We start from the raw sequence: 17,726 nt of genomic DNA on the forward strand, positions 1-17,726 counted from the left end.
ATTCAACATTGCATGGGCTGCCTGACGCAATGGTGAGCACCTGAGGGTGACCAGTGCTCATGTGGGAAAAGACCCTTCAAACAGTGATATTGTTGGGGGGGGCCAAACCTGATGGTCAGCTATCACAAAATGTTCATTTGTAAAATTAGAAGGAAAAGTGCTTTCACAAAGATAAATTAGTTGAAGTAAAAGATATATTCTAGGCCTTACTCTCATTATAGGAGGGACTTCCTTGGTGGTCTAGTGGCTAAGACTCTGCACTCCCAATGCAGGGGGCCCCTGTTCGATCCGTGGTCAAGAAACTAGATCCCGCATGCATGCCGCACTAAGACCCGGCGCGGCCAAATAAATACATTTTTTTTTTTAAATCTTATGACAGGAGAACTTAATAATATGTCTGTGAAATCTAAAATAAAAAGAACATTCTTCCCCCTCCCTAAGGTCACTCAATGAGATCATTAGCCAAAAAAAAAAAAAAGATTATAACCTTGAATTCCTCTCTTGGAGACTTCAGCAGCCATTTTTATTATTCCTTGACTAACATTAAAACTGCAACATTTGAACTTGATTGTATTGTATATTAATTCTCACCTTTAGTTTTTACAAAAGTAAAATTGTCTCACCTGTATTGGCCCCCAAAATTCAGCTGGACTCTGTGCACTTTCATAGGAAATGGAAAAACAATTTTCCATTTGATCTCCACTATTATTGACAGTAAGATCTATTCCAAAAACGTAAACCATATCCACGTATCAGTTTTATGAAGGACCAGATATAGGAAGAAATGTACCATAATTTAATTCTCTCAACATAGTAATGGTGGCAATAAGTAGAGTTAAAATAGAATTGGTTTCCTTTTTATAAATTCCATAAAATTTTAGAGACTATGTATATTTACAAGTAGCCTGGTTTGTTTATGTTTGTTTTTTGTTGCTGAAAGATTAACACAATTTGCTGTAGATACCTATCAGGCTTGGCTACTGCCAAGAATATCCTGGGAATTAAATCTAAAGTTATTCTCATGACTAACATAGCCTATAGAAATTTGACATAATTTTTTTAGTGGTACTGATAGAGAAATAAAATATTTTAAGATAATAAAGGAGTGCTCTTACTACAACTTTCATTTTATCACAGCAAAATAAAGTATGTTGCTTCAATTTATTTTGTGATAAAAAGTTCTGCATTTTTTGTGACCTAAAATAAATATTTTTTGTTTTGTTCCTTTACATTTTATTTATTCCATTTACTTTCATTTTTTTCAATAAAACTGAAATAACCATTTTTTAAATGCTTCCACACTATATTTCATAGACAAAAATAAGAATAAATAGAATCATGATAGAACTAGTGGCAGCAGACCAATAACAATTTTCATGCATCAAACCACTAAAGAATTATTGTCCACATTGATTGTTTAGTTGGCTATGTGTTTCTGAGACAATAAATGTATCTTGTCTAAGATTTGCATATGGAATCATTTCTCTAAGCAGTGCGCATACTGGACAAGTGAGTCATTTATTTGCAACACCACACTGTTAAATCTACCCACTCCCCCTTAGCAAATTTTATGAAGTATTTAATTATTTTAGCAAGTAAATGAGGTTTCTTGCAAGTATTTATAAAGTTACAAAGTAAGTGTAAATTTACAAAATAATCAGGTAGAAGATGGCCAGAGTCCCCAGCATTCATAATTTGATTTAACTGTATAGTGTTTAGATTAGTCTAATTAGTATATAAACACCCAAGTGAGGGACTCAAGGTCATAATCCCATTTTCTTTCTAATTTTTATCATGGTATATTTATATATTTAGCAAAAATATCAATTTTAAACAAATGTGAAATTCTGATGCATTTTCCTCTAACATTTTATTCTGAAAGTTTTAAAACCTACAAAAAAGTTGCACAGAAAAGTGGTAAATCAGCATCCATACATCTTTACCTGGATTTAATAGTTGCTAACATTTTATCATATTTGCATGCTATCTCTCATCCCATGTGTGCACATGTGTGTGTTATGTCTGCATATATACATTCAGATATATTACTCTTTGCAACTATACATGTGTTTCCATATATGATATATATACACACCTATATACACACATACATATATGTATATATATGTAACTGAATCATTTAGGAGCTAGTTACATGCACATCCATAATATTATTCCTAAGGCTAGGTATTATCAAGTGGCATGAGTAAAATAACATTTATTTCTATCTTAATACTTAAATACATTGTCTTTCTCATGAGAATTTAGCAAAGTGAATACAATATATTTATAAATGAAAGAAAATTTTAGATCATCTTTTTCCCAATTACCACAAAGGTAAAACACATTTTATTAGTTCACTCAAACTAGTGTCAATAACTGGCCTCCTGGCTACCACTCTTGTCTCTCCCCATCTCAAGCCTATTCTCCATCAGCAGCCAAAAATCCTGCAAAACCATAATCAGATCATGCTAACATCCACTCAGAACCTTCTGTGATTTCCCATCTTACTCAGAGTTAAGCCAATGTTTTTAAATGGTCTATAGAAAGCTGCACTGACTCCCTATACCCCTTTTACCTTGTCTCCTGATGTTCCCAAAGGCCCAGAAAAGCCCCAGCCTCAGGACCTCAGCACCTGCTATGGCCTCTGCCTGGAACATTCTTCCCTTAATGTCCTCATGGCTTGCTCCTTCTGCCCTTTTAGATCTTGACTTAAATATTACTTTCTCATGGAGTCTTTTCCTAGCCAATCTTTTTAAATCTACACACACACAAACATCTAACCTGTATACAAGCACTCCCTATCCTCTTTCTTGCTTAAGTTTTGTAAGCACTTACCAGCATCTAATATTCCCTTTTATTTATTTACCCACATGTGAGCTTCAAAAGGACAGGGATATTTGTCTGTTTTTCTTTGCTGCTGTATTACCAGTCCGATAACGGTGCCTGGCACAAAGAAGATGCTCTGAGGACATGTTGTTGTTGTTGTTAATGAACGATACAAATACATATGAAGCAAAAAATAAAGTAATATAATTGATTAGTCTTTTTGCACATATTACTTACTTTCTTTAAGGCAACTATTAACAATATTAATGCCTCAATTTTACAAACATTTTGGGCTTGTCCAGTACCTTCCACATATGTTAGCTTATTGATTGTATTAGTTATCTACTGCTGCATAACAAATTACCTCAAAACTTAGTGGAGGGCTTCCCTGGTGGCGCAGTGGTTGGGAGTCAGCCTGCCAATGCAGGGGACACGGGTTCGAGCCCTGGTCTGGGAAGATCCCACATGCCGCGGAGCGGCTGGGCCCGTGAGCCACAACTACTGAGCCTGCGCGTCTGGAGCCTGTGCTCCACAACAAGAGAGGCCGCGATAGTGAGAGGCCCGCGCACCACGATGAAGAGTGGCCCCCGCTTGCCGCAACTAGAGAAAGCCCTCGCACAGAAACGAAGACCCAACACAGCCATAAATAAAAATAAATAAATAAATAAATAAAAATTAAAAAAAAAAAAAAGACTGGGATAAAGTCACTGACATACTACAACATAGCTGACTACCCCAGAAAGGTCCCTAGGTCAAAAAAAAAAAAAAAAAACTTAGTGGATAAAAACAAGAAATGTTTATCACCTTAGTCTCTGCAATGAGGAATGTGGGTACTGCTTAGCTTAGTGGGTTCAGCATCTCTCCTGAGGTTGTAGTCAAGCTGAGAGACTCTAATCCTCTCATACTTGTCAAGGGCTGATTATCTACTTTCAGGTTCATTCACGTTGTTGCTGGTTGGCTGTGGGTCCTCACCACACAGGACTCTCTGTAAGCTGCTTAAGTGTATTCCTATGACATGGTAGCTGGTGCTCTGAGACAGAGAGATAGGAAGGGCTTCTGAGACAGAAGCCACCATCTTTCATGACCTCATCTCAGAAGTAATATCTCAGTCCAGCCCACATTCAAGGGGAAGGGATTACACAGGGTATGAATCTCAGAGACAGTTATCATTGGGGCCATAATAGAGGCTGCCTAAATTTTTGACCATTTTATAGACACAGATGTTGAAAACTAGAGAAGGCAAATTTTCCCAAGTTACACAGTTAAAAGCAAGATAGAGTAATTCTGATTCCCTAACCAGCATCCTTTGAGAACCACTGATAAATTTAAATGTAATAACACCATATTAACAAACTGAAGGATAAAAACCATATGATCATCTCAATAGATGTAGAAAAAGCTTTTGACAAAATTCAATACCCATTTATGATAAAAACTCTCCAGAAAGTAGGCATAGAGGGAAGCTACCTCAACATAATAAAGGCGATATATGACAAACCCACAGCCAACATCATTCTCATTGGTGAAAAACTGAAACCATTTCCTCTAAGATAGGAACAAGACAAGGTTGCCCACTCTCACCACTATTATTCAACATAGTTTTGGACGTTTTAGCCATGGCAGTCAGAGAAGAAAAAGAAATAAAAGGAATCCAAATCGGAAAAGAAGAAGTAAAACTGTCACGGTTTGCAGATAACATGATACTATACATAGAGAATCCTAAAGATGCTACCAGCAAACTACTAGAGCTAATCAATGTATTTGGTAAAGTAGCAGGATACAAAATTAATGCACAGAAATCTCTTGCATTCCTATACACTAACAACAAAAAAATCTGAAAGAGAAATTAAGGAAACAGTCCCATTTACCATTGCAACAAAAAGAGTAAAATACCTAGGAATAAACCTACCTAAGGAGACAAATGACCTGTATGCAGAAAACTATAAGACACTGATGAAAGAAATTAAAGATACAAACAGATGGAGAGATATACCATGTTCTTGGACTGGAAGAATCAACATTGTGAAAATGACTCTACTACCCAAAGCAATCTACAGATTCAATGCAATCCCTATCAAACTACCAATGGCATTTTTCACAGAACCAGAACAAAAAAATTTCACAATTTGTATGGAAACACAAAAGACCCCGAATAGCCAAAGCAATCTTGAGAAAGAAAACAGAGCTGGAGGAATGAGGCTCCCTGACTTCAGACTATACTACAAAGCTACAGTAATCAAGACAGTATAGTACTGGCACAAAAACAGAAATATAGATCAATGGAACAGGATAGAAAGCCCAGAGATAAACCCATGCACATATGGTCACCTTATCTTTGATAAAGGAGGCAAGAATATACAATGGAGAAAAGACAGCCTCTTCAGTAAGTGGTGCTGGGAAAACTGGACAGTTACACATAAAAGAATGATATTAGAACACTTCCTAACACCATACACAAAAATAAACTCAAAATGGATTAAAGACCTAAATATAAGGCCAGACATTATAAAACTCTTAGAGGAAAACATAGGCAGAACACTCTGTGACATAAATCACAGCAAGATCCTTTTTGACCCACCTCCTAGAGAAATGGAAATAAAAACAAAAATAAACAGATGGGACCTAATGAAACTTAAAAGCTTTTGTGCAGCAAAGGAAAACATAAACAAGATGAAAAGACAACCCTCAGAATGGGAGAAAATATTTGCAAACGAAGCAAGTGACAAAGGATTAATCTCTAAAATTTACAAGCAGCTCATGCAGCTTAATATCAAAAGACAAACAACCCAATCCAAAAATGGGCAGAAGACCTAAATAGACATTTCTCCAAAGAAGATATACAGATGGCCAACAAACACATGAAAGGATGCTCAACATCACTATCATTAGAGAAATGCAAATCAAAACTACAGTGAGGTAACACCGCCCACCTCTGATGGCCGGTCAGAATGGGCATCAACAAAAAATCTACAAACAATAAATGCTGGAGAGGGTGTGGAGAAAAGAGAACCCTCCTGCACTGTTGGTGGGAATGTAAATTGATGGAGCCACTATGGAGAACAGTATGGAGCTCCTTAAAAAACTAAAAATAGAACTACCATATGCCCCAGCAATCCCACTACTGGACATATACCCTGAGAAAACCATATTTCAAAAAAAGTCATGTACCACAGTGTTCATTGCAACACTAGTTACAATAGCCAGGACATGGAAGCAACCTAAGTGTCCATCAACAGATGAATGGATAAATAAGATTTGGCACACATATACAATGGAATATTACTCAGCCATAAAAAGAAACAAAATTGAGTTATTTGTAGTGAGGTGGATGGACCTAGAGTCTGTCATACAGAGTGAAGTAAGTCAGAAAGAGAAAAACAAATACTGTATGCTAACACATATATATGGAATCTAAAAAAAAATGGTTCTGATGAACCTAGGGGCAAGAAAGGAATAAAGGCACAGACATAGAGAATGGACTTGAGGACGCAGGGAGGGGGAAGGGTAAACTGGCATTGACATATATACACTACCAAATGTAAAACAGATAGCTAGTGGGAAGCAGCTGCATAGCACAGGGAGATCAGCTCAGTGCTCTGTGACCACCTAGTGGGGTGGGATAGGGAGGGTGGGAGGGAGGCGCAAGAGGGAGGGGATATGGGGATATATGTATATATATAGCTGATTCACTTTGCTATACAGCAGAAACTAACACAACATTGTAAAGCAATTATACTCCAATAAAGATGTTAAAAAATTTCTAATGTAATAAATATTTTCAAAAAGTCAGGAGATATCTTTTTGCCTCGCTATGTGCCAGATACTATTTAATTGCTTTACATATGTCAACCCATTTTATCTGTACAACAACCCTATACGGTAGGTATGCTTATTATACACATTTTACAGATGAGAAAAATGAGGAATAGAGAATTACAGTAACTTTCTCAGGGTCATATAGCTAAAATGTGTCAAGGCTGGCATTCAAACCCAGCAGTCTGGCTTGAGAGTTTTGCTTCATAACCGGTACTCTGTACCACATGCCTCTCATACACAAGAAAACTAAAGCATTTGACTGTCTTCAATTCATCAAAATCCATTTTGTATCTCTTGTCTTTTTAAACTCAAAGCAAGAGAGGAAGTAATGTTATTTTAAAAATTGTCTGGTGAGGAAACTTTCATCTAACAGGCAAAAACACCTCAGATTAAAAATCATATCCATTGTGTGTACTGACCTGCCGTGAGAAGACAACTGGGCAAGCACGTGTCCGTCGGTTGGATCTGATCTGGATAGAATGTCTCATGGCTGACTACAATGTTCTCAGGTGAATAGCCCTTCCCCCTTTCAAAGGAATAAGAAAGCCACACACAGAGAATGCCATCCAGTGCATGGGAAATACTTCTTCTCCTCTCTTTCTTCTTTCTAGCTTATAAAAGTTCCCCTTCCAAATGGTAATAAGTCACTTCAGAGAATGCATTTTCTAAAGGATGATTGCCCTCCTTGAGTAGTGATGCACTTAAGGCAGGCATGCAATAATCCCTAGAAATATACTGCCTGGAGTGTCTTACTGGTTAATTAGAGCTGGCACTGGGCCACTGCTTCTCAGCCTTGAATCAGTGCAAGAGCACTGGAAGGAGGCAGGGGTATTAAAAGTGTTATTTCAGGGGGATATAAAGCAATGGCACCATGCCAGTCTGCAGAAAATAAAGCCAAACATTCCTGTTACCACAATAAAATGTCAAAATGCCTGGCTTTATTGTAGTCAGAGATTAAATCTATCACTGTGCCCATGATCAGGGTTTAAATATGATCTCTGTTGTTCTAAAAGACTTTACAATCATTACTCACAGGACAACTATAAAAGTAAACATAACTTCCCCCAAAAGTACTCACTGAATGGAAGGAGGACGCCATCATTGTAATTATGTAAACATGCTCTCTTACTTCCTTGAATAGCCTACCGTCTTTTTTTTTTTAATAGTGCTACATTTTATCAAAGAGTAAATGGATAGTCCACAGGCACTAGATGATAAAACTCTGTGGCTCCAGCTGACGCCCCCCAGCTTCCACATGTGCTCAAGAGGCTTTCACAGAAGTTTTACGAGCGACAGCAACACATTGCAATGTATTGATACGGCAAATTTTACTTTTTTATAATCCCTACATTAGTAATGTCCTATTTCAGTTTTGAGACAGTCTATCTGGGGGCTACAGCACCCTATTAACTAGATCCTTTGTTCTTTCCTTAATAATTGATTCCCATTTCTCCATCTCTTATAGTACTGGAATTTACTCCTGATTATCTCAACCTCTACTGGAACAGAATTTCTTGACCATAATCCAGCCTTTCCATGAGTTGGTCCTAAAAACACTGCTATTGGTTCTCCTCGATGCTGCCTACCTATCCACTTAGAACTCTATCGATTACCTATTTTGGAATAGACATTCTGAGTCTCCGACTAAAATTGATTATTTTGCCAATGGTACTTGCACCTCACCTCTTCCTTTCTCATGTTGATCATTTTTAATTTTTAGATGACTAGTTAAAAATTGCGAGACCAGTAGTGACAACCTGAAAACAACTGACATTTTTCCACTCCCATATTCAAATCCCTGCAATCTCACCAGGTGTGTTTGGGTTTTTATCCTGGCCATCTCTTGGCCAGCCCCTGCTACCACCATCCAACACAAAGTCATGACAAATGAATAGGCAGTAACAAGATCCTCCAATATTAAGAAGAGGTAATGTTTTCAGGTAGACAGTGCAGGAAAAAAAAGTTCTAAATTTCACAAATACTGCATAAAAATTCATTGTAAAAACATAGGTAAGAGAATACCTCAACTGGAAACTGTGTGTTTTATATGATGCTATGAGATTAAGTTAAATAAAATTTCAGTGCTCATGCTTAAAAAAAAAAAAAGTTAGCCTAATCTTAAATTGCCAGAAGGCATGGCAGCTGGGGCTTCAAACCTATGCTAAATTTTAATTTTTTATGGACACAGAATAAATTGCTTTATTTTTTCAAACTGAAGTACATAAGAAAAACTACAGGCAGATCCTAGAGCACCAATGAAGAACAAGGCAAGCTCCTTAATTTAAACTCTTCCTCACCAAAGTATTTCAACTCGTCCACTGACAGAATTGTCCATAAGAAGAGATCTTTGTTTTTACAATGAAAGTCAGTGGAAAAATATATATGATTTTCTTTATAAACAATCTTTCACAATCATTGGACACCTACATCCTTCTTTCAAAATCAGGCTCTGTCTAAACCAACAATTTATTGAGTCTCAGGTATGTTCTCATGGACAATGAACCAGCTCTCCCCACCAGCAGCAATGTACCCAGACGCCTGGAATCTGAAAGAAATTTTTATTGCGATTCAACACCAGTTATAAAATTTGTGGGTCCCAGGCAGAATGAAAATCCTGGGTTCCTCTTCCAAATTTTATTAAAAATTATTAAGAATTTCAAGGCAGCAATGGCCAATGCAAGGCCCCGCTAAGTGTGGAGTCCTGTGGAACTGCCTCAGTGTCATGTCCATGGCTGTGCTGGAAATCTAAAACACAATATGTAAAATGCAATTAAATATATATGCTCAATAGCACTGTTACATAGGCAGTTTTTTTTTATGTATACAGGTAACCTGTTAATTCAATCCTTTTTAGTCAATTCAGCAACACAAGCAAAAGCATCTTCACTCCCACTGCACCAACAAAGAGACAATTACCTTATAACAGGAGAATTCATCCTCAGCTAACTGGTGCTCATGCCTTTTGGCAAAGCTGGTGCATGTTCTAACACTAAAGTAGAATTTTAAAAATATATTTATGCATGTGTTTTAGTCTGTTGAAGAGAGTTATTAGTTTGTAAAACTTTTTGAAAAAGGAAGACATGGCAAGTAAAGAAAAAAAGGGTGTGTTGGGGAAGGAGTCCATGCAGGTACTAATGGCAGAGACTGGGCTTCCAGGTTCCAGTTGAATCTTTTGGGCATCATGTTTTGGAATTCCACATTGGCAGTGCATAGATATTCGGAAATACTATAAACCACCACAGGCTCTTCTGTTTTTCTTTAAGCAGTGTATATTTCTCCACCATGCTGATCTGGGAAAACAATTGACATCAGTCTTGACAGTGCTGGAGTGGCAGGTTACAAAGAGTCTCCTGGTGGAGAGAAGCAAAGGGCAGGAGATGCCATAGGCTAAGTTACCTCATTACTAATATCTGCCCAAGAAGGATTGGAGTGAGATTTATGTGCTGAGAAATCAAGTAATCATTGATGTTCCAGGCAAGCAGCGCCAAAGCTTGGATTTTACTGGATCATATCAAGTGAGGGAGAAGAAACAGATGTATCTTCCCAACTGGGAAAAAGGAGACAGGGTTACAGCTCAGAAAGAAACTATGTGTGATGTATGTGTGCCTGATTACACAAAGATGCCTTTCCCTTTCACATATATCTAGAATATTCAATTTATTTCAATGTTTGTGTATTGCTTGATATTCTATTAGCTTGGGGAAAAAATGACTGTTCCTATAAATGTCATCATGGAATAGAATTATAACTTGTTTGTTCAGATAACTTTTGTTTATCTCCTTGAGTTATTCCAATACTGACAGACTCATATCCCTCTCTTACCTCCATCCAAACATGTAGTCAGAAAACGTTCTTAGGAAAGTATCTTTTTATTGTTTACTTAGCACAAAATACTGTTTTCTCTCTTTTTTACAATCTCCTAATTTTATAGTCACTTCGTATTTTTAGAGTATTTAAAAGCCTTGAGACACAATATTTTTTTCACTGAACAAGTCATGTATGAGTATCTATTATGTGAGAAGCATCGTTATTGCTCTGTAATTTTAGGTTTTAGTTCAGGGTTTATCACTGACTCACTGAATGAAAAGTTTTACCTTTAAAAATAGAGTCAAAGACACTCAACAATATAAAATGAGAATACTGTGTCCTAATCCCTGAAACAGAGAACTGTGGTTGTCTTTAGGTTTAAGACCAAAGGAGGACTGCATGACTCTTATATCCCCCTCACTCAGCAACCTTTGTGTGGAATTTCCCTCTATATTCATTTTTAACTACTCAGTCTATAAGTTTGGAGGAGACCATAGTCAGCTCTAGGAATTAACAGTAAAATTTAAAAATTCCTTTCTATACTATAATACTGTAAATCTAATCCTCTTACTCCCACTAATTCCATAGTTTATGTATACATAGAAAATTTCCTTTTACTTTCTTACCTTCCCTCCTTCCCTTCCTTCCCTCCCCTCCTTCTTTTCTTCTCATTTGTGTTAAGTTCTTGTGCAGTCAAGCTTCTCTAGGGATCACGTGACTTTCTAGGACCATTCTGACTTACGCCCTGGTACCTAGGAATATACTGATGGGGATAAACAGGAGGCTGGACATTATTTGCACTCTTCCTTGATTGATGGGGGTTACTGGGTTGCTTACATGCTCCTTACTTATTCAACATCCAGAAGTCAACCACTATTAAAACACATATTTAGATGTCAATGATGTAAGCTGAATTCACACAGCCGTAAGTTGAAATTGGCAGCACTAACAGTGGTCCCCTCCACCTTAGATATCTTAAATGGTTTAGACAACTATTTTATTCAGGTAGTGATAAGTCAATACATGTTCTGGGTCACAGTACTACAAGATGACAATGAGTATGTGATATTTTTTCCAGAGTAGCCGTAAATTAATGTTTCTTTTTTTTTGCCTTAAGAAGCTTATGGGGGAAAAAATAGTCTCAACTTCCTGATTCTCTTTTCACTCCCTCTCACAGTTAAAAACTGATTGCCTGTTGTCTTTGTTTTTGTAGGAGCACCATATCCTCACTGCACTTCTTCAGCCATATTAACAGTTTATGAGATGCTTTATCCAAAAGAACATAAATGAAGTAAATTTAGTTATTTCTGTCTTCCTTCTTTTACATGTGCTATTGGATTTCTGAATCCCATGGGAACCACAGAAACAGATGTGTTGAAATATACTTAGTTTTTTTTAAAGGAAAAAAGAACACTATTTCCATCAATCATTATTTTTCCTCTATTGACATGAATTTAGAAAACCTTGCTACTAATTTTGCAAAATTGTAATTTTAAAGATTCTAAAAACCTGAGTGCTTTGTCTTTTACCTAGAGTTTTTAGTTATCATATAACATTTGGTCTACTTCACACTTCATTGACTAAATAGGAATTATCTGTTATCATTCATTATGTAGGTTATTGTCAACTTGAGATACTTGCCCTTAGTAAAATTGCAGCAGGAAGGGCTACATAATTTATGAGGCCCAGTGCAAAATAAAAATGTGAGGTCTCTTGTTTAAAAGGGATGAAGAATTTCTAGACAGTTAACAGTAGAGCATGAAACCAAGTTCAAGACCCTTCTAAGTGCAGGGCTCTACACAGCTGCACAGATGGGATACCCATGGAGGCAGCCTTGAATGGTGGCATATCTCAGCTAACTTCTAAATCCTATGCTCTATAACCACATTTCGTACCACCAGTCTGCACCAGAGATGTGCAAACTTCAACAGATTTGGAGCTTTTATTTCTATTTCCATATATTAAGGAGATATATGTTTTCACAGATTACTTTGACTAACTAAGATTTTTTTTTTTTTTCATTTCATGAGCTTTTGGGCCTCACCCAGGTTGATAAATATCTCAGTAATATTATTCTAAAATGGAAGAGTTCCAATATCTCATGTGAACATCCTGGGGTGGGGGAAAGTAAAGCCTTTCGATTTGGGATTTATTCATTTCATTTGGAAAGTTTTCCCCTAAGTTTGCATGAATTGATTTTGGTGAAATACAATTTTTTTGTTGAGAACACACAAATAAGATTCACAGAATAATAACCAAAACTTTCACCAAGAAGCCATGTAGTCATTCATTAGTCAGTCTGGTCGTCTCCAGTCAGCATTTTTATTCCCCAGGTGTAGACCTTCATAAAGAAGGTGGTCCAAAAAAGAAAAAAGGAGATAGTCTATAAGGCAAATGCTGTCATCTAGAGAGAGAGAGAAAAGAACATACAGACAGTGGTAATTTTCCAAGTATAATTCATACAAAAATAGAAAGCCTCAGTCAGAACTTCACATCTCAGAATGTAAAAATTTTCCAAGGAGAAATCATCCCTTAGAAGAAATCAGCATTTTGTAAAAAGGAGTCATTAAGTATTCCCTTAACTTGAGGTGAAGGGTTTTTCTGTTAATAATTTTGTATAACAGAATCTATCAAGAGATTTTTTTTTTTAATTTTAAGCAGGAACTTTTAAAGATGGTGCTCTTAAGTCCATGTAAAATAACTGCATGAGAGCCAACTGTTTTAGCTGTCTAAAAATTAAATGACTATATAGCATCATGTTTAAACAAATAAAAGAAGTTAAAAGAAGGTTGAGTTATCTGTAGTATACTGGTAAGTTTACCTCGTTTTCATGATACAGTACAAAGACACTCCATTTACTTTGGCTTTAAAATGACACGAACTGTAAAATCAAACAGACAAATACCAAAGGAATTACTAAAAATACCTGAAAAACCAAGGGAAAAGGTAGGGATCTAGCCTGTCTCTATATATTAGTTGTGCAGATATTTAAACAATTTACTTTATAAGAATGAATAGTGCATACTGAGATAGCAATACCCAAATCAATTCACTTAGATATTCCCCCAAAACATTTCTAGTACAGGTTTCCCCTGATATCCAAAAGTAGGACATTCCCATGCAACCATAAGCCAAAATGGAGTAAAGCAAAGAAGCAGTATCTTAGAACACATCTTGCTAATGGACGCGCAAAATAAACTGAGAAAAATCACAGATGCTCACAGACACTGGTCAAAGCTATCACAGCTTGATGCTGAGATGGTGAATGTAGATCCAGGGGAAGGAGTTGGTGGTACCACTCTCACTGCTAGGGGTGTCCGCTGCCTCTCTAACAGCTCATTGCAAACCAAAGGCCAAACACTATTTTTGCTTTTTTCATAAAAGCGAAAATCCTCTTCCAATTTCTTTCCGTTATGGAAAACAGGTACTGATGAAGGTCTTCCGTAAAAGCAAAGTGGCATAAAACAAACATTTGAAAAGTGAGGGGTGCCTGTAGATCTTATTAGCATACACACTGCCTAGATTACTGGAAAACAATCAAATTGTTACTTAAGGAATATCCTAAATCATTTTAAAATTTAAGCAGTATGAACTGAAGTAGGTTCTATTGTTCTTTTTTTTTCAGTTGTCAGTATTTGGTTCTGTGAAAAGTTTTGAAATTTAATATTGCACTGTAAATTTGAAATTTTTCTGAGCTATATATTTATCTGAGATATATTTTGATAATACCTTTATATGTGTGCATATATAAGTATATTATACATACCCTCGATATAGTTAAAATCATAAAAATAAGCAAACTGAAATCTGCCATTTAAATTCATTTAAATAGAAGGGCTCAGGCTTCTTCTTATCTAATAAGATACAATTAATTGAGTAACGTTAATACGTTATTCATTCATTCATTTAGCAAATACTTATTAAGTACCTACAATATACCAGGCAATGTTATAAGTGTTAGGGATGCTGCAGAGAACAAACATAGGTGCATAGTTCCATGTAAACCTCATAATATCCCATAAGCAGTAATTGTTTCCATTTTACAAAAACTTGCCTGAGACCTTACTGCTGGCGAGTGAGGGAGTGGATTTAAATTCAGTCTCTGCTTACTTAGAAATCATATTTTTATGTCACTTTTGGTGCCTCCCATATAGTTAGCCCTTCCTGTGCTGATGAAAGTTTTAAGAAAAAAGTTTTGATTTTCAATAACTTGAGAAGCTGTGACAGGTGAATATCAGTGCAGCTCTTGGAAAGTTTATTATAGTTTGGTCAAAACACTTAAATCCTTCACAAGCAACATCTCTAGTCTTTAGGGAAATGCAAATCAAAACCAAAATGAGATACCACTTCACATCCGTTAGGATGACTAGTATCAAAAACAAACAGGGCTTCCCTGGTGGCGCAGTGGTTGAGAGTCTGCCTGCTAATGCAGAGGACACGGGTTCGAGCCCTGGTCTGGGAAGATCCCACATGCTGCGGAGCAACTAGGCCCGTGAGCCACAATTACTGAGCCTGCGCGTCTGGAGCCTGTGCTCCGCAACAAGAGAGGCCGTGATAGTGAGAGGCCCGCGCACTGCGATGAAGAGTGGCCCCCACTTGCCGCAACTAGAGAAAGCCCTCGCACAGAAAAGAAGACCCAACACAGCCATAAATAAATAAATAAATAAATAAAATTTAAAAAAACACGGAAAAAAAAAAAAAACAAACAGAAAATAAGTGTTGATGAGGAAGTGGAGAAATGGGAACACTTGCGCATTGTTGGTGGAAATATAAGATACTATACCTCCTGTGCAAAACGGTTTGGTGATTTTTCAAAAAGTTATGCAGACAATTTCCATATGATCTATCAATTCAACTCCTAGGTATATACCCCAAAGAAATGAAGGCAGGGCTTCAAATAGATACTTTTATACCAATGTTTATAGCAGCATTATTCATAATAGCTGAAAGGGGAAGCAACCCAAGTGTCCATGCACAGATGAATGGATAAATAAAATGTGGTACATACTCACAATAGAATATTATTCACCTGGTATATATATATATACAATGGAATATTATTCATCTTTAAAAAGGAGTGAAGTTCTGATACATGCTACAACATGGATAAACCTTGAAGAAACTAGGGTGAGTGAAATAAGCCAGACATAAAAGGAAAAATATTGTATAATTCCACTTATGTGAAACACTTAGAATAGGCAAATTCATAGATACAGATAATAGAATAGAGGTTACTGGGATCTAAGGGAAGGGGAACGGGGTGGGTGGAGGAGTTTCTGTTTGGGACGATGAAAAAGTTGTAGAAATAGTGGTGACAGTTACACAGTATAAAAGTACTTAATGCCACTAATATGTACACTTAAAAATGGTTAAAATGGGAAATTTTATGTTATGTATATTTTATTACAATTTTTAAAAAAATCCTCTACAGGTAGTAATGGAGTTGTATGCATCCCAAGAACACTGAGAACTGGAAAGGGCAGGCAAGCGATCAGAAAAGAGGATGAAAATATAACACTATTTTTAAATAAAGAAGCAAACAATTTGCCTATTTCAAAATTTCAATAAGGTGTTCCCCTAAATACATAGTTTAGAATAAATTTCTTATCTTTACTTAAGTAATCATCCATAAATGTCAGAAAAAATATATCCACTTTAGCAGCAGAAGTCAGACAAGATCAAACAGAATGCATTTGGGGTGATGGTTTATATTAGGATATTATTCTTTGAGTTACTTGTCTGAAGAATGTAACACTAGTTAACCTTCTTAAAAGATCACGGTGTGGGAAAATGGGTTTTCACAAAACAGGAAGTATTAAAGGCTTTTTTATCTTCTTCATTTTCTCAATGTCTTATTTTCTCAATCTCACACTGAGATACAGATTTTCTCTCACTCATATGCGTATGTGTGTGTGTTCTAAAAATGACAGAACACACTAATAAGAATTTCTGTATTCATCAATCTTATCCATGTGTACTAAGCAATTTCTTCCCAATATAATTTTGTATTAGAAGAAGTTTAATAATTTAAGGTGGAATGTAGTGTTATTCCCCTATAAAAATGAAATATATTATGAAGTATCCATGTCAGAGACTTCAAAAATTGTATTTCTATATGGTGCTCAATAAAAAGCTATTAAATCAACATCTTAATATCTGACACTTAATTGACAACCATGTATGCCTACTGTTAACATCTACCTGGTTTTATGTGAACCCAAGGACGACTGGCATCAGTTAAGTGTTAATATCCTTATATGCAATTCACGACTAAGTTCATAAATTCATATTTTCTTTTTCTTTTCAACATCCCTTTTTTTTCTGACTATTTCTACACATATTAATGTAGGTCCAGAATCTGAAAGCTTAAAATAAATTATGCCAAATGAAAATACATTTGAAATTCAGTTTAACTGGGAAGGATCTCAATTGTTACCATCTTTAAAATTCACCAGGATTAATATTATATGTCATTATTTTTAATATAAGCCTAAAAAGCTAAAGAAAATTATGGAAGCAGATAGATTTTTCTGAACTTATATATAAATATGAAGCATCTATTACTTATGGGAACATCTATCCTAATCCTTAATATATGCTCAGAGTAACTCTAATGCAAAAGGGTTAAATGATGAAAAATATATGTACTTAAGTAGTATTTCCTGGGTTCAAATCCTGGCTCTGCCATTTATTAATTGTGTGAAAAACTACTTCCCTTTTCTTGTCTTAGTTTCCTCATCTATAAAATAGAAATAATAACATATGCATACTGTTGTTGTGAAAAGTCAATAAAGGACTTAAAGCAGTATTTGACACAGAATAAGCAGGTGATAAATATTACGTATTATTATTAGTTCCCTTTTCAAAATCAAGAGAATTGGCGCTGGAAATCAGGTACTTTCCACACCAAAGTTATACATGTAGTAAGATGTGTAGTCAGATCTTAATTCTCTACTAATTCTTGTTATTTTAGAGGAAAAAAGGAAACCATCTATAGGATACTTCATCACTGGAAGGTTATGATTATTAAAATTATATCAATGGCATTGAGGTAGGAAACTTTAAAACACTTGTTGCTTCTACTTGGCATTATAATAACAAAATTTTATTGAGGAAAATGATTAACGAAATTTTGAAGTCAAGGTATCTCTCTTCCTGCAGACAGCCAAAGCACACTAGAATATTTTTTGACAATCATTCACATAATTTAAAGTCTTTCTTTTGTAATATTCTTTGTAATAACTCAGATGTTTTAACCAAAAGCCAATTTTATG

Source organism: Balaenoptera musculus, chromosome 5 (genome assembly GCF_009873245.2).
Source record: "Balaenoptera musculus isolate JJ_BM4_2016_0621 chromosome 5, mBalMus1.pri.v3, whole genome shotgun sequence".
Classification (NCBI taxonomy): Eukaryota; Metazoa; Chordata; class Mammalia; order Artiodactyla; family Balaenopteridae; genus Balaenoptera; species Balaenoptera musculus.